General features: G+C 35.1%; 1 protein-coding gene across 6 annotated transcripts in view; it reads right to left on the reverse strand.

Annotated features, from left to right (window-relative positions):
- The window catches only part of LOC105219745 (uncharacterized), a 34,478-nt gene that overhangs the window by 11,550 nt on the left and 1,664 nt on the right, over positions 1–21,264 (reverse strand). The window contains exon 1 of one of the 6 annotated variants that reach the window (XM_054235355.1): positions 7,819–21,185. The exons of the other annotated variants lie outside the window; for them this stretch is intronic. The gene's annotated coding sequence lies outside the window, so the exon portion shown is untranslated. Of the gene's footprint in view, positions 1–7,818; positions 21,186–21,264 lie in introns of those variants that run through there. 6 annotated transcript variants of the gene reach the window in all.

Raw genomic sequence — 21,264 nt, forward strand, 5'->3', positions numbered from 1 at the left:
CAAGAATTTTGAAAGGGATAGAATGCTTGATTCCACGAATTCCTTTGAATTCCAACGATTTGCCATTTCAGTTCAAACGTGTTCAGTTTCCAGTGAGACTTGCATTTGCGATGACAATCAACTGGTCACAAAGACAGTCGCTGGAAGTGTGTGGTATAAATCTGGAAATGTAATGTTTTGCACACGGCCTGCTATACGTGGAGTGTTCACGAGTTGAAAAACCATTTCACATTTACGCACCGGTAGAAAAAAAACAAAAAAGTTGTTTATCAAGCTGCGTTACATTGAAAAAAATGTAGAAAAATCGCAAATAAATGATTTTCAATACAATATCAATTCAACTTATTATTCTTTTAAAAACAAATAATTTCACGCAGGGCAACGACTGCGGGATCAGCAAGTACATTATAAAGTGATTTGTTCACAGAAGGATTCAAAATTGAGTTATATGGGAAGTAGACGTAATTGTGAACCGATTTCGCCCATATTCCACCAGTGTCATCAGGGTGTCAAGAAAATATTATATACCGAATTTCATTGCAATCTGTCGAGTAGTTCTTGAGATATGGTTTTTGACCCATAAGTGGGCGATGCCACGCCCATTTTCCATTTTGTAAAAAAATATGAGTGCAGATTTCATCTGCCATTTCTTATGTGAAATTTAGTGTTTCTGACGTTTTTCGTTAGTGAGTTAACCCACTTTTAGTAATTTTCAACCTAACTTTTGTATGGGAGGTGGGCGTGGTTATGATCCGATTTCTTTCATTTTTGGACTGTATTAGGAAGTGGCTAAAAAAACGACTGCAGAAAGTTTAATTTATATAACTCTGTTGGTTTGCGAGATATGTACAAAAAACCTATTTGGGGGCGGGGCCACGCCCACTTCCCCAAAACAATTACATCCAAATATGCCCCTTCATAGTGCGATCCTTCATAACAAATTTTTTCCATAGCTTTATTTACGGCTTCATAACAAATTTTTTCCATAGCTTTATTTACGGCTTAGTTATGGCACTTTATGTGTTTTCGGTTTTCGCCATTTTGTGGGCGTGGCAGTGGTCCGAGTTTGCTCATTTTCGAAAGCAACCTTCCAATGGTGCCAAGAAATAAGTGTGCCTAGTTTCATCAAGATATCTTAATTTTTACTCAAGTTACAGCTTGCACAGACGGACGGACGGACGGACGGACGGACGGACGGACAGACAGACATTCGGATTTGAACTCCGCTCTTCACCCTGATCACTTTGGTATATATAACCCTATATCTAACTCGTTTAGTTTTGGGTGTTACAAACAACCCTTATGTGAACAAAACTATAATACTCTCTTTAGCAACTTTTGTTGCGAGAGTATAAAAATGCAAAAGCATGTATTATGTACTATGTTATCTATGTATCTATTAATGTACATACATATGTATATATATTTGTTTTTCAAATTTAGTATTAAAAAATTATATAGTGTTGATTAGAAGAATTACCGGTGAAATTTAAAAGAAAAACTATTTTGATGACATATCTTTTGAACCAACTAAGCGGGAAAACCAATTAACCGAGTCCAATTATCCGAGAAAATTTACGTGTGCTTTCATATGTTATATTTTTTGTCCGATAACACCGTTCAATTATACAGGGAAACCAATTAACCATAGGGTCAATTAAACGAAAGTACTGTATATATACATAAATCTTCTGTACGTGTGTTAGTCGTTGAACTCCTCCTAAACGGCTGGACGGATTTCACTAATTCTTTTTTGTGTGTATTCCAGGGGGATTGATGATGATTTTTACCGAGAGAAAAATTTAAAAAAACTGCAGGAAAAAGTCTAAAATTCACATTTTTCTAATCTCCCATACAAACAATTTGAATTCTATAGATATAAAAACGAATTACTGTTCGTTAATCTCGCAAAAAGTCGAGAACTGCCACACAGATCTGGCTAATTTTAGTCTTGAAATATTCGAGCATGGCCAAGAAAGGATTAGATAGTAATTAAATATAGAATAATTGCGCGGAAGATTGCAATAACAGAACTTTATATGAGTTGACAACAAAATTAAAAAAAAAAAAATAGAAAACAAAAAATAATAATCTTTTGAAGGTAGTCATTGTTTCTTTGTTAAAATATTTTTGTCATTGTTCAATTGTATAAGGTTGTATCCATAGCCCAAAACAATTTGTAACAAGTAAGGAAAGGCTAAGTTTGGGTGCAACCGAACATTTTATACTCTCGGAATTTATTGATGTAATTTTATTAAGAAAACACACTATACTGACCCATATATTCATGAAGAAGAATAGAATAGAATAACGAAAATCATCATATATAGTATATGAGGTCCGTGATATTTCCTGATCCGATTTCACTCATTTTCACCATCAAAGCATAACGGGAATAGAGGCAACTTGGCAATCTGTTAGTAGGCACACAAACTGTACATTCGGAATAGAAATTACTCCTAAATTGCAAATCAAGGAAACACCAGTTTGCAAAATCGCCAAAAATATCGCTATAGCGAAGATTCTCCAGATATGCGAGTTGATAATTTGGGAAGTACGGCGCATAAAAAACCGCTTATTTATACATACAAGTGTTTTTGCAACAAGATCAAACTGCGATTGTAGAATCAGTTGCTAGATATTGGAATTGGTAAGGTCACAGTTGTCACCTCAAACAGATTTCTGTCTCTTCTGTCTCTTTCCGGACATAAAACAACAATATAATACCCATAATTGGCTGAGTGAACGACCAATATTGGTCGCAAAAAACAAAGATGTCGTAGATGTCAATGCGACAATTTAGAATTTCGTTACAGGAGAGCTTACACAGATACAAATTAGGATGACATAGCCAACTACCCCAAAGGATTTTTATAATCATTTGAATTGCCTGGATTATCACCACTTAATTTTACATTTAAAAGTAGTATCAGTTGTCATCATGCTGTATAACATAAATCAACCTCGACTTTGTAATGAACTTTGTATCGTCATCGAAGCCAATATTGATTGTATATTTAAGCCACAAAACGTGTGGCCGGGTCTGCTAGTTATAAAGTATAAGAAAGAGTTCAAAATTGAGTTACATGGGAAGTTGCCGTGGTTGTGAACCGGTTTAATCCATTTTCCACACGTGTCATCAGGGTGTCAAGAAAATATTATATACCGAATTTTATTCGAATCGGTCGAGTAGTTCCTGAGATATAGTTTTTGACCCATAAGTGGGCGATGCAACGCCCATTTTCAATTTTGTAAAAAAATCTCAGTGCAGCTTCCTTCTGCCATTTCTTATGTAAAATTTAGTGTTAGTATTACTTTTAGTAATTTTCAACCTAACCCTTGTATGGGAGGTGGGCGTGGTTATTATCCGATTTCTTTAATTTTTGGACTGTATAAGGAAAAATAAACGACTGCAGAAAGTTTGGTTTATATAGCTTTATTGGTTTGCGAGTTATATACAAAAAACCTATTTGGGGACGGGGCCACGCCCACTTCTCCAAAAAAATAACATCCAAATATGACCCTTCCAAGTGTGATCCTTTATTCCAAATTTTACTTTTATAACTTTATTTATGGCTTAGTTATGACACTTTATGTGTTTTCGGTTTTGCATTTTGTGGGCGTGTCAGTGGTCCGATTGATCGAGAGTATGAAAACATAAATAATTCGGAAAAGTCGGAAAGTGGCAAGTGACAACAGAGAATTCAGATTTGCAAATGAAGGATGACATCTATAATGAAACATTGGTGTTGATTGAAGATTTGTGTTTGATTATATGTGGCAAACTATTGACTGAAATTCATATGCCAGGACCAAATCGTCAAATCAGAAGTACTGATTCGTACATTGGAATGTGAGAATGCATAAGACACAACAGACTTTGGAACAACAAGTATCAAGAAATGTTTCATTATTGAATGAGCAGCAAAAGAGTACCTATGATGAATTGATGAAGGCTGTCAATGATGGAAAGAGTGGACTATTTTTTCTTGACGCGCCCGGCGGAATTGGGAAAACGTCTCGCATTTACCGGGATTGCTGCAACGCTACTAGAAGTCGGAAGAACGGCACATTAGGTACTGAAGCTTCCGTTAAACATGCAACTCAATGAAACACTTGTTTGCAACTCTATTAGCCATGGCAAAAGTGTTGAAGAATTGTAAACTGATAGTATGAGATAAGTTCAATTCTCTAGAAGCCCTTGACAGAACAATGAAAGTTCTGTGGAATAATAATCGTCGTTTTGGTGGCGTAATTCTCCTGTTATCAAACACTTCCTGTTATTTCGAAATCAACAGCGGTGGTTTTCTCAAGTCATCGTATTTGTGGCGGTACGTGAAAACCATTCGATTGTCTATGAATATGCGAGTGTTCCTGCAACAGTAATAGCAAGAAGAACTGCTAAGAATTGGAAATGGGCAATTTCCGTTTGATACTTGCAATGTTTTGATATCAATTCAACCTGCTTTTTGTCAGTTCACTTCAACGAAAGATGAACTCATCACGAATGTTTATCCGGACATTGGCCAAAATTATCGCAACTATTTTTGAGTGCACCCGCAATTTTAGCTGTCAAAACTACCTATGTTGATGACTTAAACTATACGATTCAAGTCAAATTCCGGGACATTTGAATTGAAAATAAAGACAAAGCCGTGAATAAACCAGTGGAATTTCTGAATTCTTTGGATTTGCCTGGCATGCCATTGCATCACTTGCCTCTCAAAGTTGGATCTGTCATTACTATGCTTCACAATCTTCATGAGCCGAAACTGACTGATTGTGACGCAGCCATTGAATAATGTGTTATATGAGTTGGAAAACCATCATCTCTGTACATTTACGCACCGGAACAGAAAACAAAAATTGTTGTTTATCAAGCTGCGTTACATTGAAAAAAATTTAGAACAATCGCAAATAAATATTTTCAACACAATGTAAATTTCACTTTGTTTTCTTTCAAAACAGGGCAACGTCTGCGGGGTCAGCTAGTATCTCATAAACTGCTAAAGCTATATCAATCAAACTTTCTGGAGTATATAGCACGAAAATGGAGAATCACGCCTACTTCCCATACAAATGTTATGTTAAAAACTACTAAAAGTAGTGTAATTCAGTAAGTAAATAGACTAGACACCCAGAATTTCATTGTAAAAATGGTATGTATAAACCACTCATGTGTCAAACACCATATCTCAGCAAGTATTAGCCATTTTTAACAAACTTCGGTTCGTAAAATTTTTTGTATCCCAATTGTATAGTTTGAGAATATGTCAAATCTGTTCACAACTACGTATATTTTCCTTACACCACAGTTTTGAAATCCAATCAATAAACGAGTCAGTACTTTACAATATATAAATTAAGTATCAATGAATATATGGAAACCAAACTTTGTAAGATTACTGCATTTCTAGCGTGACAAATTTAGGCAAATCTGTCAGATATTCTTAATAAATTCATTGAATATATTTTTCTTACAATAGTGTACCTTTGTCGAAAACAATATTTCCTTGAGCCCTCATATATCTCCTAAACGGATTTTCAAAACCGAGAAGCCTGGTATTATTTGATATATTTCCAAGACAATTCGAGAGCTTCTCCGTTCATGGAAAGTTATGTGGGCTTCTGGAAATTCTATCATAAAAAAACATAATATTGCATATGAATTTAAGTGTTAAATGTGAAATGTGTGAATTTATAAATGGAATACAAATATTTTTTATTGAAATATTCATTTATTCGTTTTAAATATATCCAAATTATTAAAATTAACTGAACTCATATTATTCAAAAAAAGTCAACCAGAGAGAAAATTCACCATATTAGTAGTATGAAGACAGACAGAGATAAAGAGATGTCCAACTCTCATTTCATTGGAAGTGAGTGTGCAATATCAAACATCAGTAGGTTTTGCCGTTTCGCAATTGAGAAACCTGAATGGCCAGATTGAAATATTGTCAAACAAATAAAGCGACGGAGACATTTTTAATCACAGTGCACGATGACTAATAATAACTTAAAACAATTAATATAAATGAAAACGCGAAAATTAAAAGTGGTTAAATTAATTATTTGTGATTTGCAGCATCGACTAACTAATCTTTCCTGAAGAATTAAAAACAATATGTTAATTGATTTTTTGCACAGGGGAAGGCCATTATCAGGAAAAGACACACTCTAAGGTCTTCATATTCGTTAACTAAAGACCCTGAAAAGTTAGAGCCCCATTTGGATGACATGTGCTACACCTTGAAGACACAATTTGTTATATTTAAAATATTCGAGGTTGTAGTTAATATAACTTCATTAGTTAATCAGAAATGTAAATAAATAACAACGGTGACGGAATGCATCCCTATATTACGTAAAATAGATTTTTCATCAGTTATATCGCTACTTGTAAGCCTTTGGCAGGAATCTTTTTGTCATCTAGTACCTTAGATTGAATAGCTTATCATGTTTAATGATGTCGAAAGCTTTCTCATATTCGACATTTTTTTAGACTTCTGTGCAGTTCGGACTTCAACTTGTATATAGAACAACGTCTCGCATGTTCAACTACCTTCTCTGAAGCCAAATTGCTTATTGGTCATTGATTCTTCACATCTTCTCTATATTTACTTAAAGACCGCGGAAGATATCGCAATAAATCTTTGTTCTTTTACCCCATTGGTATTGTATCATTCGTCTGAGAATTGTCGGAATCGAACAATAAATTTTCAAGGCCCCAAATATCGAACATGAAGACGAAATACGCTGTAAATATCTGTTATATTTTATAGAAATTCAGACGTAATAATTTCCTTATGATAATGTGTTCCTGAGCCTAAAATGGATAAAATGGGGTTATTAATTCCTCTAACTACCATTTGACTAATAGATTTAAAAACTTTCTGTAGGCTTCATACCGTACATTTCATTTAATATGTGAGATATCTTAGTAAAATGTAGTGATTGTATAATCATGGATATAGCAGTAGCAGTACCAAAACATTCTTTAGTTGTTAAGGTACTGGGTGAGAGAAACAATCCAGAGACTCTTGGTTTCTATTTGTGACATTCATCGCTTTCACATGCTTTATAATATGCATTAATCAAACTAATACTTCACCAACTAAAAGTACAGCTCGAATCTAGTGCAATGCCGAGACTAGTTTTGTTAGTGATAATCTTAAAAGATCTATGAGTAACAGTTATGCACATGAGATAAGCATAGAAGGTACTGGATCACACTGAACTTAATGCATACGAACTTTCGAACACCGATATACAGAAGAGTTTCATTTCTGCTGAATGAGTTTAGCAGGCTTGAAACATGGTAATATTTATTGAAACGGGCCAGGGTTGGATCGTAAAAGTGGACATCATCAATAGAAGTCTGATTGAACCTTACTGATTGCATTACAGTGTATTTTGGGTGGTTTTTGCCCTGCTTCATTGGTGAAGTTACCCCTTCCACTAAGTAATGGGTATTTAATTTGTTCCTAGCTTTTCGAGACTTGATGTAGTATCTATATGTAGTAAAGTAGAAATAATTATTCCCAAAATTTTTCTCTTTTAGAAAAGCGTATTTTAGAATCGTTTATTTGTCAACAGCTACCAATGAGGAATTTTTTGTTGTTGTATTAGCGCTCGAGCCGCTTATGGTCATCATATTGGTAAATCTTCAGTCTCTGCGATAAACACTTCACTGCAGAAAATTTTTGAACGGTATTTTTGGATTTAGAAAGTGCAACGATTCGTCAAAACCATCAGGAACCGTTATATAAACTGTTGTCAAATTTGGCCAAAAGTATTAACGCAGCACACACTTACAACACTTAATCGGTCAAAGAACAAACGCTGCCGACCATTCGAGTTTGTAAAAATTGTGAACCATTTATGCTGCACTCAAAAACAAAGTAACACTTTTGGAGTTTCTGGTTGCGTTCTTGACATTTGATCCGTTGCACTAGTGTGAACAGCCATTTGCAAACTCTTGTCGATATAATTGATGCATTGTGATGCACCTGATAATGATTTTGCGCATACTGCAGTTCGTATTTAAATAACGTTCTATTTTAGCTGGACGTAGTTTTAATCTGATGACGCTCATATCACACTGGGTCAAGGGGTTGCTAACTAACAAAATTTCGTTCTATTCGGTCTCGTAGTTAGAAATTCATCATTTCCGCATTCTGCATCTTATTTAAGGTTTTGGGCAACATCAATATCCCACCATTTTCCTTTAGAACACTATAATCACATTCATGTTACCAAAAATGCTCCCAAATTTAAACTAAAGTTAAATCTACATAGAATTCTCAGAAAATCAATTTTTTGAATACCACCATTTTGTAAAAAAAATAGTTTTGAGTATTCCTTCGAATCATTACAAGATTATATAACGAAATCCGTTGGATTTTTATACTCTCGCTACAAAGTTACTAAAGAGAGTATTATACAGTGGAACTTCCATTACGCGAAGATCTCCATAACTCGAACACTTGAATTGGCAACAGCGTTTAGAAGCCAAATTTCATAAAAATATCCTTCCCTAACTCGAAGTTCTCCATAACTCGAACTTTTGAAGTGGCAATAGAAGGCAACTTTCATACAAATTTCCTTCCATAAATCGAACTTTTTGGTCAGGGCATAATACAAAATTTAAAAATTTTCTATCGAGGTGGAATTTTAGAAGAGTCCCTCTATATCTTATGGATCTTATTGCGAACAAAAAATATGATATTACACTTATGAATTGCATAAATCATGTAACAAAGGTATGGAATACAAGCGTCAAGAGCCAAACAATTGCAAACTGCAACAAACAAAATTTAAAATACATGTTTTAACGTATGAAACTTTTTGCGGATTAAATAAATAAAACTGGGTATAAATATATATTTTACTGCTTTTCGAAAAAATTTTTGCTTTAATGAAAATTCTCGAAGTTTTTGTAGTAGAAGTTCCGCTGTAGTTTTTTAGATATAGGGTTATATATATCAATATATCTGCTCGTCTGCCCGTCCGTCCGTGCAAGCTGTAACTTGAGCAAAAAATTAGATATCTTGATGAAACTTGGAAGTCGTATTTCTTGGCACTATAGGAAGATTAAGTTCGAAGATGGGCGTAATCGGACCACTGCCACTCCTACTAAATGACAATTACCGAAAACGTATAAAGAGCTATAACTAAGCCATAAATTAAGCTATTCAAAGAAATGGTATCATGGATCGCACAATGAAGGGGTATATTTGTATGTTTTTTTTTGGGGAAGTGGGCGTAGCCCCGCCCCCTAATAAGGTTTTTTTAAATATCTCGTAAACTACTAAAGCTATGTCAAGGAAACTTTTTAGAGTCCTTTCTTTTAGGTACTACCTTATACTGTCAATAAATCTAGGAAATCGGATTATAACCACGCCCACCTCACATACAAAGGTTATGTTGAAAACATGCTTTAATTCAGTAAGGAAAACCACAAGAAACCTTAAATTTCATTGTAAAGATGGTACAGAAGAGCTGCACTCAAAATGGTATACAAAATTTTAAATGGACATGGAAGAAGGCGTGTAAGTACTTATCTCATAAACGGTTAGATTGCGATTCAGATATCGGTGTGTGACAGCAACAAATCAAGTTTTAATAAAGCCAAGAGCATTTTTAGCTTCTACAACCAATTAACATGTTCCAAACTAAAGTTTTTTATAACATATGTATATATGTAGAAGGGTCTACAGATCTACCTGAAAATCATATCGTTTAACATTTTTTAAGATTCAGTGGCATATCATGTCTGTGTATATAACATCAGTATGCTACTCTTACTAAAACCCGTTGTTAGTGTAGAGTTCTTTCAGCTATTAAAGAATAGGACGATAATGATGACTTTAGAAACTTGGTACACATGTGCCTTAGCACTTAGGGGAGGGCTACTATAACTAAACAAGAATTAAAGTTATAACTATGAAAGTCAGAACATAGGATCATGTTAGAGAGGGACATAATCAGTGCTTTTGGCTAATTTTTACTGAAAATATCGGTAAATCCCTCAGATGTTCTATTGAACTTTAGTCATTTTTTATGATAGTGTGTCTCTGATCAAATAATTGGTAAAATCTGGTTATCGGTTTTGGTATCGCCAAAAATTTCAGCGTCGGCATCGTCCATATCTTAATTAATTATTTATTCCAAATGTCACTTAAATCAGTCTTTTTACTTTCTTGATTTTTAATGCTTAATATATTAATTCGTCTGTTCACCTTATAAAACAAGGTTTGATTCATATTTGACTAAACAAATCATTATTTTTTTTATTTCTATTAGGTTGTTCCGAATTATTTGATATATGCCCAGTTTTGTCCAACAACTTGTTGCGATTTTGAAGATTTTTTCATGTCATTCTTATAGAAACCCTCGTTGTTATTTGCAAAAAACTGGGACAGTCGAGTTTTAAAAGTTTCTCTTGAGGCGAATTACCGAGTTTCTATAAATATATAAATATATATGCATAAATTCGAATTAAGTTTGGCCGTAGGGGCTAGCTCAAAACAATCTCTGCCAAATCCACCAAACACGTAGCTAAATTTTGAAGTCAGTGGACACGATTTCTGGAAAAGTTATGAAGCGATTTTGTTGAAAAATTTCATCTTTATTACAACTATTTCATTGAGTCAGTATATGGCGAAAATTTGACCACAAAAAAATTCAATTTTAATCTTTTCTTTTTCCTCGTTCATTAACAATAAATATTTTTGGTTTCTTGATTTGGATGAACCAATAATGAGTTATGATGTCCACGGCAAGAACCGTTTTTTGGACACTTTATGAAAGATGAGGTACCAACGGTTAAGCTTTCGGAATTTGTATATATAAATTTCACAAAATACTGCTGAAATATGTATCTTTAATATGCTGAATGAAATATATGATTGTATACATCAAAAAGAAATTGTAAATATACTTATGTTTTCAACCTCTTAAACCCACCTAACCCCTTAAAGGAAACTGCATACATACATATGTGCACTTAAAGTTTTTCAAATATTTGAATATTTTTTACCATTATAGGAAAAAATGCAATAACAGATTTATGTACTAAATTAATATATTTATGTACATATGTATATATATTTGTTATTCACATTTATTATTAAAAAATTATAGTGTTGATTAGAAGATTAGTTTTTTCAACAATATTATTTGGAGCAATTAATCGAGGAAATTTAAAAGGAAAATGATTTTTGATGACATATATTATGAACCAACTAAGCGGGAAAATCAATTAACCGAGTCCAATTATCCGAGAAAATTTACATGTGCTTTCATATGCTATATTTTTTGCCCGATAACACCGTTCTATTAAACGGGAAAACCAATTAACCATAGGGTCAATTAAACGAAAAGTGCTGTAATCCATTCTGCACTTCTTCGAATAACTAATATTAATACTAATAACCTTTACAACATTTTTAAATTTAAAGTTTCACCCATACATGAAAAAGTTTCGATCTATTCTTACTTGTTAAATTTGTTTTCACGTCGGTTTTGATATATGGTGAAGAAGTGTGGATATGTTACATTCACAATTTCACAAAAATAGATGATTTCGTTTATTCATAACCTCTCTTAACCAGCATATACCGAATATATTGATTTTCAGTATAAAGGTCAGGTCCTTAGGAGAACAAATCTGATTCCACCGTGACTAGAATCCCATCACACTACCATGTATTTTCTAAACCAAGAGGTAAGAGAGGACATGGTTTCATATACAATGTGTAAATGGCACCAATATGTGACATAATGGAGAGTGGAACCGTTACCAAATAGTTTTCCAGCGGAAGAACATAGCATTCGCCTAGTACAAGAGTTAGAAGTAGGATGATTTTCAACAAGTAGGATGGCTATATTTCGAGAGTAGTTTCCTTTTATTTGCTGGCCGAACTGGAGGATCGGACTAGTTATACTCTCGCAACAAAGTTGTAGAGAGTATTATAGTTTTGTTCACATAACGGTTGTTTGTAACACCCAAAACTAAACGAGTTAGATATAGGGTTATATATACCAAAGTGATCAGGGTGAAGAGTGGAGTTTAAATCCGAATGCCTGTCTGTCCGTCCGTCTGTGCAAGCTGTAACTTGAGTAAAAATTAAGATATCTTAATGAAACTTGGCACACTTATTTCTTGGCATCATAGGAAGGTTGCTTTCGAAAATGAGCAAAATCGGGCCACGCCCACAAAATGGCGAAAACCGAAAACACATGAAGTGCCATAACTAAGCCATAAATAAAGCTATGGAAATAAAATTTGGTATGAAGGATCGCACTATGAAGGAGGCTATGTGGATGTAATTTTTTTGAGGAAGTGGGCATGGCCCCGCCCCCAAATAGGTTTTTTGTACATATCTCGGAAACCAATAGAGCTATATAAACCAAACTTTCTGCAGTCGTTTTTTTAATACATTCCAAAAATACATTCTATTCTTAATACATTCCAAAAATGAAAGAAATCGGATAATAACCACGCCCACCTCCCATACAAAGGTTATGTTAAAAATTACTAAAAGTGGGTTAACTCACTAACGAAAAACGTCAGAAACACTAAATTTCACATAAGAAATAGCAGATAGAAGCTGTACTCAGATTTTTTTACAAAATGGAAAATGGGCTTGTCGTCGCCCACTTATGGGTCAAAAACCATATCTCAGGAACTACTCGACCGATTTCAATGAAACTTGGTTTGTAACAGTTTACTTCCATCCCAATGATATGTTGTGGAAATAGGCCAAATCGCTTCACAACCACGCCTACTTCCTATATACCAGAACTTTGAAGACAATCTGAATCGTTTACATTACAATGTATAAAATAAGCGCTAGTGAAGATATCGGTGCAGAACTTTACACAAATAATATGGTTATAGTGTGGCAGCCCATTCTAGAAATCGCCGAAATCGGACCATAGGTTTTTACGGCCCCATATATCGAACACGAGGACCTCGGTGCTTCTAACCTAATATTATGGTTTCCAACTTTCAATGGACTTTATACAATATATATGATGAATATGTGGGTCAAATTGTGTATTATATAATATAAATAAAGTTAAATAAATAAATTGCGAGAGTATAAAATGTTCGGTTACACCCGAACTTAGCCCTTCCTTACTTGTTAATATTTAAATTTAAGAAAATTCCGAAATCGCTGGGAATGAAATGAATTTGTTTTGGTTTGATAAATTAATTTGGAACCAATTCAGTTCTTCTATAAAGTGGTTAAGGGATGTTGTTTTCAGCTATGAGACATACGGCAAATTGAAAGAACACTCATGGAATGAGATATATTTGCATACATATCATTAATTAAACATAACCAAATTAATGCAAATGATGATGAGTATGCATTAAGTCCGAATTGGGAACATCTACTTCTTCAGATGAAATTAAATAATGGACAGCAAACAGTACACTCCCTCCGATTCTGTTCAGTCGGTCATCTATACTACTATTATAAAGAGGAAAGATTTGTATGCATGTTTGTATTGAGTAAACTCGAAAGCTACTGTGCCGATTTCATAAATTATTTCACAATTAGAAATCTACATTCAGCCTGAGTAACATAGGCTACATTTATTTGTAGTGCTCCGTGTTATGCCCATTGTCTATTTTTTGTGAAGCCTTTCTCTACAAACTTAAGAAGACTAATACTTTCCAAGTTTTCCGTCAGCTTTAGTGGTTTGCGATAAATACACCAAAACTCAGTCTATGGTTTTTTCTCGCCAATTTATCAAACAATTAACCAATACTAACCTTCTCATACGAGTAGTATCAAGGTTTAAGTGTGATCTAGGTTATATTAGGATATCCACATCAAATTATCGCTTGACCAATTGTTTTACCGGGCAGACGGATGTAGAGCTGTGACCACGTCCACTTACCAAAAATGTGTAAATTCTAATGTCCTTCCGTGCTGTGAATCTCTTTTGCAAAAGTCTTTTTTATACTCTCGCAACAAAGTTGCTAAAGATAGTATTATAGTTTTATTCACATAACGGTTGTTTGTAACACCCAAAACTAAACGAGTCAGATATAGGGTTATATATACCAAAGTGATCAGGGTGAAGAGTGTAGTTCAAATGCGAATGTCTGTCTGTCCGTCCGTCCGTCTGTGCAAGCTGTAACTTGAGTAAAAATTAAGATATCTTGAAGAAACTTGGAACACTTGTTTCTTGGCACCATAGGAAGGTTGCTTTCGAAGATGAGCAAAATCGGACCACTGCCACGCCCACAAAATGGCGAAAAACGAAAACACATAAAGTGCCATGACTAAGCCGTAAATAAAGCTATGGTAATAAAATTTGGTACAAAGGATTGTTCTAGGAAGTGGCATATTTCGCTGTAATTTTTTTGGGAAAGTGGGCATGGCCACGCCCCCTACTAAGTTTATTGTACATATCTCGTAAACTACTAAAACTATATCAACGAAATTCTCAGGAGTCGTTCAGGCATTTCCTTATATAGTCCAAAAATGGAGAATATCGGATTATAACCACGCCCACCTCCCATACAAAGGTTATGTTGAAAACGACTAAAAATACTTTCATTCAGTAAGGGAAAACACCAGAAACCTTAAATTTCATTATAAAGAAGGTCCAGAAGGGCTCCACCCAAATTGGTATACAAAATTTTAAGTGGGTGTGGCTCCGCCCACTTATGGGTCAAAAAACATAGTTTCCTTACGTCCAAATACCAGAACTTTTAAGCCGACCTGAATAGTTTACTTTACAATATGTAAAGTAAGCGCTAGTGAATTTATTGGAACAGAACTTTGCATAAATACTGCATTTATAGTGTGTCAGCCCCTTTCTTAAAATCGCCGAAATCGGATCATAGGTTTTTAAGGCCCCATATATCGAACATGAGGACCTCGGTGCTTCTAACCTAATATTAGGGTTTCCAACTTTCAATGGACTTTATACCATTTTCATTTGTCGGGTTTTACCTATCTACAATACAATCTCATATTGCTAATTGTAACGAAGCTCATGAAGCTTTATTAAGATATCATGATTTCAATTCAAATTATCGCTTGACCGAATGGCAAAATAGATATACGGATAGACATTACGACTAAAATGAAATATAAACTATCCTATCTTTTAAGTTGGATCAAACTGCAGGAGTGTGCAAAATTTCATTAAAATCGGTTCAGTACTTTAGGCGCCAAACCCGGACAAACAACGTGACATGTAATTTTTAAATATATAGACTGGTGGCCGGGCCGCGCATTGCTGTGGATAAGGTATATTTATAATAAATTCTATTCTGGTGAACTATGTGATAAAGTGACATAATTTAGGGAGTAACTAATTATTTAAAAATATAGACACAATTTTATAGCTGTTTCTTGAAGTTAATGTTGTCAACATTAAAATCTTTTCCTGAAAAGTATCGGGATTACTAAATCAGTTATGACCCAAGTAGTTATTTTGTATTTGCATCTCAATTAATTAATTTTTGTTTAGAATAATAGATCATAAATTGTCTGGCAGATTAATACATTTTGTATTTGGTTGCAGTAATTGGCGCAAATTGTGTGGTCTCCCTTTTTGTGTATTGGGCAGAGTACACTGAGATTCCAATCGTCAGGCATGTTTTCTTCCGACCATATTTTGCAAGGAAGCTGATGCAAGCACCTTATCAGCTCTTCGCCGCCGTATTTGAATAGCTCGGCCGGTAATCCATCGGCCCGCCGCCTTATCTAGTGCTAATTGGGCCATATCGTACCTACCTACCTACCACTGCAGCGGTTTATTTGTTTGGTGTATGCTAATGAACTGTCACTGTAACACTTCTTCGCTTCTCTTCTGTCACTTATTCAGTGCCTATCGGTAAGATCTCTTCGCGCCTAACTTTACTTCTGGCACCTATTCAGAGCATAATGGTAAGATGTTACAATACTGTGAATATTTACTTTGATTGATTTCAACTTGATTGAGACTATTTTGAATTATATGAACACGACAATTCTGAGTACTGATCAAAGTTATTTGTACGAAATTTGGCAAATCGTTTCATGTTGGCTAACTTGTGCTAACATTATATTATTAGTACATCTAGCTTACATTATTTGTAAAAACGGACCAGAACACATTATTAACATGATAAAGAGGTGGGACGACCTACATGCGTTCCGTGATAAAATCTATTGTTTTTTAAACTACAGCACGAAATTCATACTCTACACATTCGGTTGACTATTTTGCATGATGAGAGCAAGCATCATTAAGGGGTGAAGTATTTTTAAAACAGGAAAAGTGTACAAAGAGACAGAATTAAGAGAGTCTGTAAAACCAAAACATACATTTGAAGCTACAGAATACTATGAGCTAATAATAATAGTCTTCAGATATAACTGAGTCTCCTTCCTCAATGCACAATGTAGTTCAGCGACAAAGAAATGTGGAAAAACTTTCTTAATGGGAGCGAAGATATGTCCATTCAAAAATATCGCTGTCACACATAAGCAGTGGGGAGAGAGATATAAAACTTGTTACGGAAGGTAGTTCAACAGTTTGTGACAAACCGGCAAGAGACGGGTTCAGCAGAATAAAAATAAAATCGACGAAGCAAATTCCTGTATTCGGAACAAAACCACAATTGTTGTCCTGGAAATGGAGTTATAATTATATATGTATGTATTTATTGTGTTTGTTATTGTTTGTTTTCTTCAAACTAAAATTGTAAAAAACAATATTTTTATGCTACATGCGTTCATACATGCCAGTTATATACTAAATGAAAAAATCTTCTGAGCCCACTTCATTACCGCATATTACACAGCCACGCACACGCTATGAGGTATCCGGGGCTTAGAAAGTTATCTCCGATTTCTAAAATAAACTCATAAACTCATAGATGCCACATTTCACGTAAAAGTTTGTAGTACAATTTTTCACAGGATCGTATTCAAGTCTATAGAGCTCTCCTATTTCCACACTTGAAGGAAATGTTTTCACTAAGTTTACAATTTTTAAGAAATGTATACTTAACAAATTAAATGTGTCGGTTCACACCCACAACATCACATTTGTTTAACTACAGGTCATATCATCCCCCCCTATACGTCTACCGAACTCGGATAGCAACTTCGAAGCGGAAGTACTGGTCATAGAGTGGACCTGTGAAGCTCTGTTGTATAACTGAGGGCGGCTCTGCTGGCTTTTTTCTTAATTCCAGCATAGTCCAAAATTGCAAAAAGGCATTGAACTCACTGGAAGACAAACTCCAGCTAGTAGCTAAATAGGTCCAGGAAAAGTATTTTCAGACATACACCCACTGGCCATTTGGAGAACCCTACAAGAATATTAATAGCTTCATCGAAAGCACAAAATGGTTTGAACGAAAAGATGAAACGTGATATCAGTATTATAAAGGTCTGCGATTAGTGCTTCAAAATGGCACAGCTAGTGCTAATTGAGCCCAAAACAAAAATAAATCTGCACTTCTACCTAGCGACTTACAGGTCACCTCCTCAACTGTGATTCACTGATTTAAGTTTTGTGTTAGATTATACTATTTAATTTCACCAAGTTTTATTGGGATACCACAATTTTTTCTGAAATTATTGCTTACTTGGACAGAGGGACGGACAGACAGGCAACCGGAATTCTCGATGTTTCGTTATCTCTATCAAATTGAAATATATTACTCAAGATCGATCTCATTTTGTTTTACATATTAAAAATATTAAAATAGCCATCGAATCATAAACTGCTGTGACTTTTCTTTGATTTTTACATAGGTACGATAGAACCAAAATTTTGTAAACGGACTGACGTGCAACTCTGGTGCGTTGATCTCCGTTAGAGGGTTTCGTCATTTTAAGTACTTCCCAGGGTTGGGCGTGTTAAACGTTATGTTCGGTTCGGTTAGGTTCGATGGCTGTTCCCAAAGTTAACACACTTAGACTATTGAGCTCCTTTGTGATTCCAAAAAAATTACCGGTAACTTAAATTTAATAATCGACAAGTAGCTGAATTTATAACAAAACTAGATTTTTATGAGTTGCAAATCCAACCACTGCAGTGTAAGAAGGAAACTGCCACGAAGTTTTATTAAAAAACCTCTATTGTGATTCAAGTAATCGCGTATCAGAAGTTAGGCTTATGGGCTCTTACACATTATCCATATGTCTATCGATACAGTGCCGGTTTAGACACGTAGTAAGAGTAGCAAATGCTACGGGAACCGGTCCAACACCTGGTCGATCGTAAAAAAATGACGCTACTCTTGCAACGAATCATTGCAGTAATAAAGTTTTATAGCAGAACTTGGTCTTGCGTCCAGATATGCCGCATGTAGACCAACTGACTCTGTTAGTGCGCTACGTTCTATCAACTGGACCGGTGGAAACATTCGTTGAGTTCTTGTACAGGGAAAGTTATACTGCTGAATAAATCGCTGAAAGTTTACAAGATTTCTTAAGTGAGCGTGGCGTTGATATCAAAGATTGACGTGGACAAAGCTACGATAATGCCAGCCACATTATTGGAAAATACAGCGTCCTACAACACGAATCAAGGCAATAAATAAGTACACAAAAAATATGTATTCCCTGCGCTGCAGACTGATGTACAGAAAAAGTTTCTTTTCTTCGATTTCGTTAAAAGCCTCTATACATTTCTTCTTTCTTCTTCTAGGCTTCTACCTATCAATAGGGCCTTCTTATGAACGCATGGAAAGATTCTACTTCAAAAATTTCGATTTTGAAAATGTTAACGGACATTGGTGGCCAACCCGCTCTGATGCTACGAAAGGGCTTTAAAATGGTTTTATCACTATTAAGCAAGTTTTGGAAGGCATGCTAATAACGTGGTTCAAAAAGTAGAGCGCCGTAAGAAAGGATACGTACTAGTTTCAAAGACGAATAAGTTAGAAACGGGACTAATTACATTACAAGGAACAGAATTCTAGCACGTTTCCAAGCGAATTCGCTCAAGTCTTCTGATCAAGATCTTAATACATGATACGCCCTTTATTAACCTTTACATGATTACGTTCAAGCACTGCGATCCACATTTTTAGCCATTAAGACAAAGTACAACCATTTCAGAGGTTCTACTGCACTCGACGACATTTTTGAGAACCCGGAAACACCTGTACAACGCTTTGAAATACAGCTTGTTATTCTCATTAATGATAACGTACTGTTTGCTGGAAGCATTTCATAAAATTGCTGGTGCTTTTGGCATATTTCGACAGCTAAAATTCCCTAAAACAGAAGAGATTTTGGAAAACGCCCTCAAGTATGGTCAGTGCTTACGAACATGATCTGGAGAACAGCCTAGGCCACGTACTGCTGAAAACATTTGTGGCTACTCTTATTGACAGCAAGAAACTGGAACTGCAATTTCATAAACTTTTATTAAATAATTCCTTAGAAACACAATGCGCCAAGAACCTCCTAATCATCGCAGTTTGCTGAATCTATAGTATGCTTAAAAAGTGGTTATTGAAAATTTTATTAGTAAATACAGCCACATTAAGTCCAAAAAAAAAAATTAATTAATAACCTTAACTTGAGAATCAAGCTTTGCTTATAGCATATCAAGCGCCTCTTGACAGCATTTGCTACAGGCGAGGCGATGCTGGCTTAATCCGGCACCTTATCGATGATTTCGTGCGCAACATATTGTGCAAAAAACTAAAAGCTTTACCCACTACAGCACCACTGCATTCGGGTCTACACCGGGCGCGCTCCAAAATTTTTTGTGCTTGTAAATTAATCTCCTTCCTGCTGTAATAAAAGGCCTTGGAGATCTATGCATTATTTCATAAGTGTTTATAATTAGTTAATTTAGATACTTAATTTATGGCCGGATAATAAAGTGTGATCCAGGTAAAGGTACTTTTTTCAATAGGCTTTTATTGACAGATCACGCGCAAGCCTTGTCAAGCTGTCATGCTATTTTTGTTCAGTATTGTTTGGCATTTCGTTATGGAAAGACTTACGCCTGAATAATGTTTACAACTTTCTTACGAAAATTAACGTTATGTAAAGACTGTGTCGCTCAACTTATGGTTAACAAAATCGGCCTACTGAGCGTACTATTCGTAACACCAACACCCATCTTGAGGCACAGCATTCATTATGGGATAATATTCGATCGAATAGACCACGTCCAGCATGCCGTGAAGGAATGTGATAGCCGTAGCAGAGAGTGTACACGAAGACCGTGGAAAGTCGATGCGGCGCCGTTCGCAGGAACTCGGACTCGGAAACGTTCCATGAAAGTCCGACGTTTTAGAGGCAAATTTTGTTCAGCGATGAGGCTCATTTCTAGCTCAATGGGTTATAAACAAGCAAAATTGCCGCATTTGCAACGAAGAGCAACCTGAAGAGACCTCAAGAGCTGTCATTTCATAAAGGAAAAACAACGGTGTGGTGCGGTTTGTGGTTTGGTGGAATCAGCGCTCCATATTTATTCAAAAATGATGCCGGTGAGTACGTAACCATCAATGACGACTGTCATCGCGCCATGATGACCGACTATTTAGTGCCTGAAATTGAAGCTCGTGATCTCGGTTATATTTGGTTACAACAAACCGTCGCCAATAACCACCCAACGCATTAATCAATGGATTTATTGAGAGAACACTTCGGTGAGTAGATAGTTGTCGGTCGATTGGCCACCAAGATCGTGTGATATCACACCGTTAGACTTTTTCCTGTGCGGATATGTAAAGTCTAAGGTCTATGCAGCCAATCGCGCTTCGATTCAGGCCTTGGAGCAAAACAACATGCGTGTCATACGCCAGTCCCCAGTCGAGATGCTCGAACGAGTTATCGAAAATTTTACTCAACGGATGGGCCAACAGAGACGTAGTCGCGGCCAACAGTTGAAAGAGATAGCCTTAAAAAATGCCAAAGAATGTGCTTTCGAATGATAATAAATATTTCCCATTCATTTTGAATTTTCTGAAAATTTAAACTTAAAAATTTAAACTAAGCGCTATTAAAAAATTATTTTTGTAGCAAACTTGTTTAAAAGCATTTTGTCTTGAAATGTATATGCTTAATTGCTATTATTTAAATTCGCTGTAAAAATATATTTATTGCAACGTAACAAATACTCGATTATTAAATAAATTTAGTTAATTAATTTAGAGTTTTATAATATTTTTAAACTATGCGTTACTAAAAAATTTTTAATTTCAAATTAATGTAAACGACTTTTTAAAAGCGTTTTTTTTTCTTGAAATCTTTATGCTATTATTTA

The sequence above is a fragment of the Zeugodacus cucurbitae genome, chromosome X (genome assembly GCF_028554725.1).
Source record: "Zeugodacus cucurbitae isolate PBARC_wt_2022May chromosome X, idZeuCucr1.2, whole genome shotgun sequence".
NCBI lineage: Eukaryota > Metazoa > Arthropoda > Insecta > Diptera > Tephritidae > Zeugodacus > Zeugodacus cucurbitae.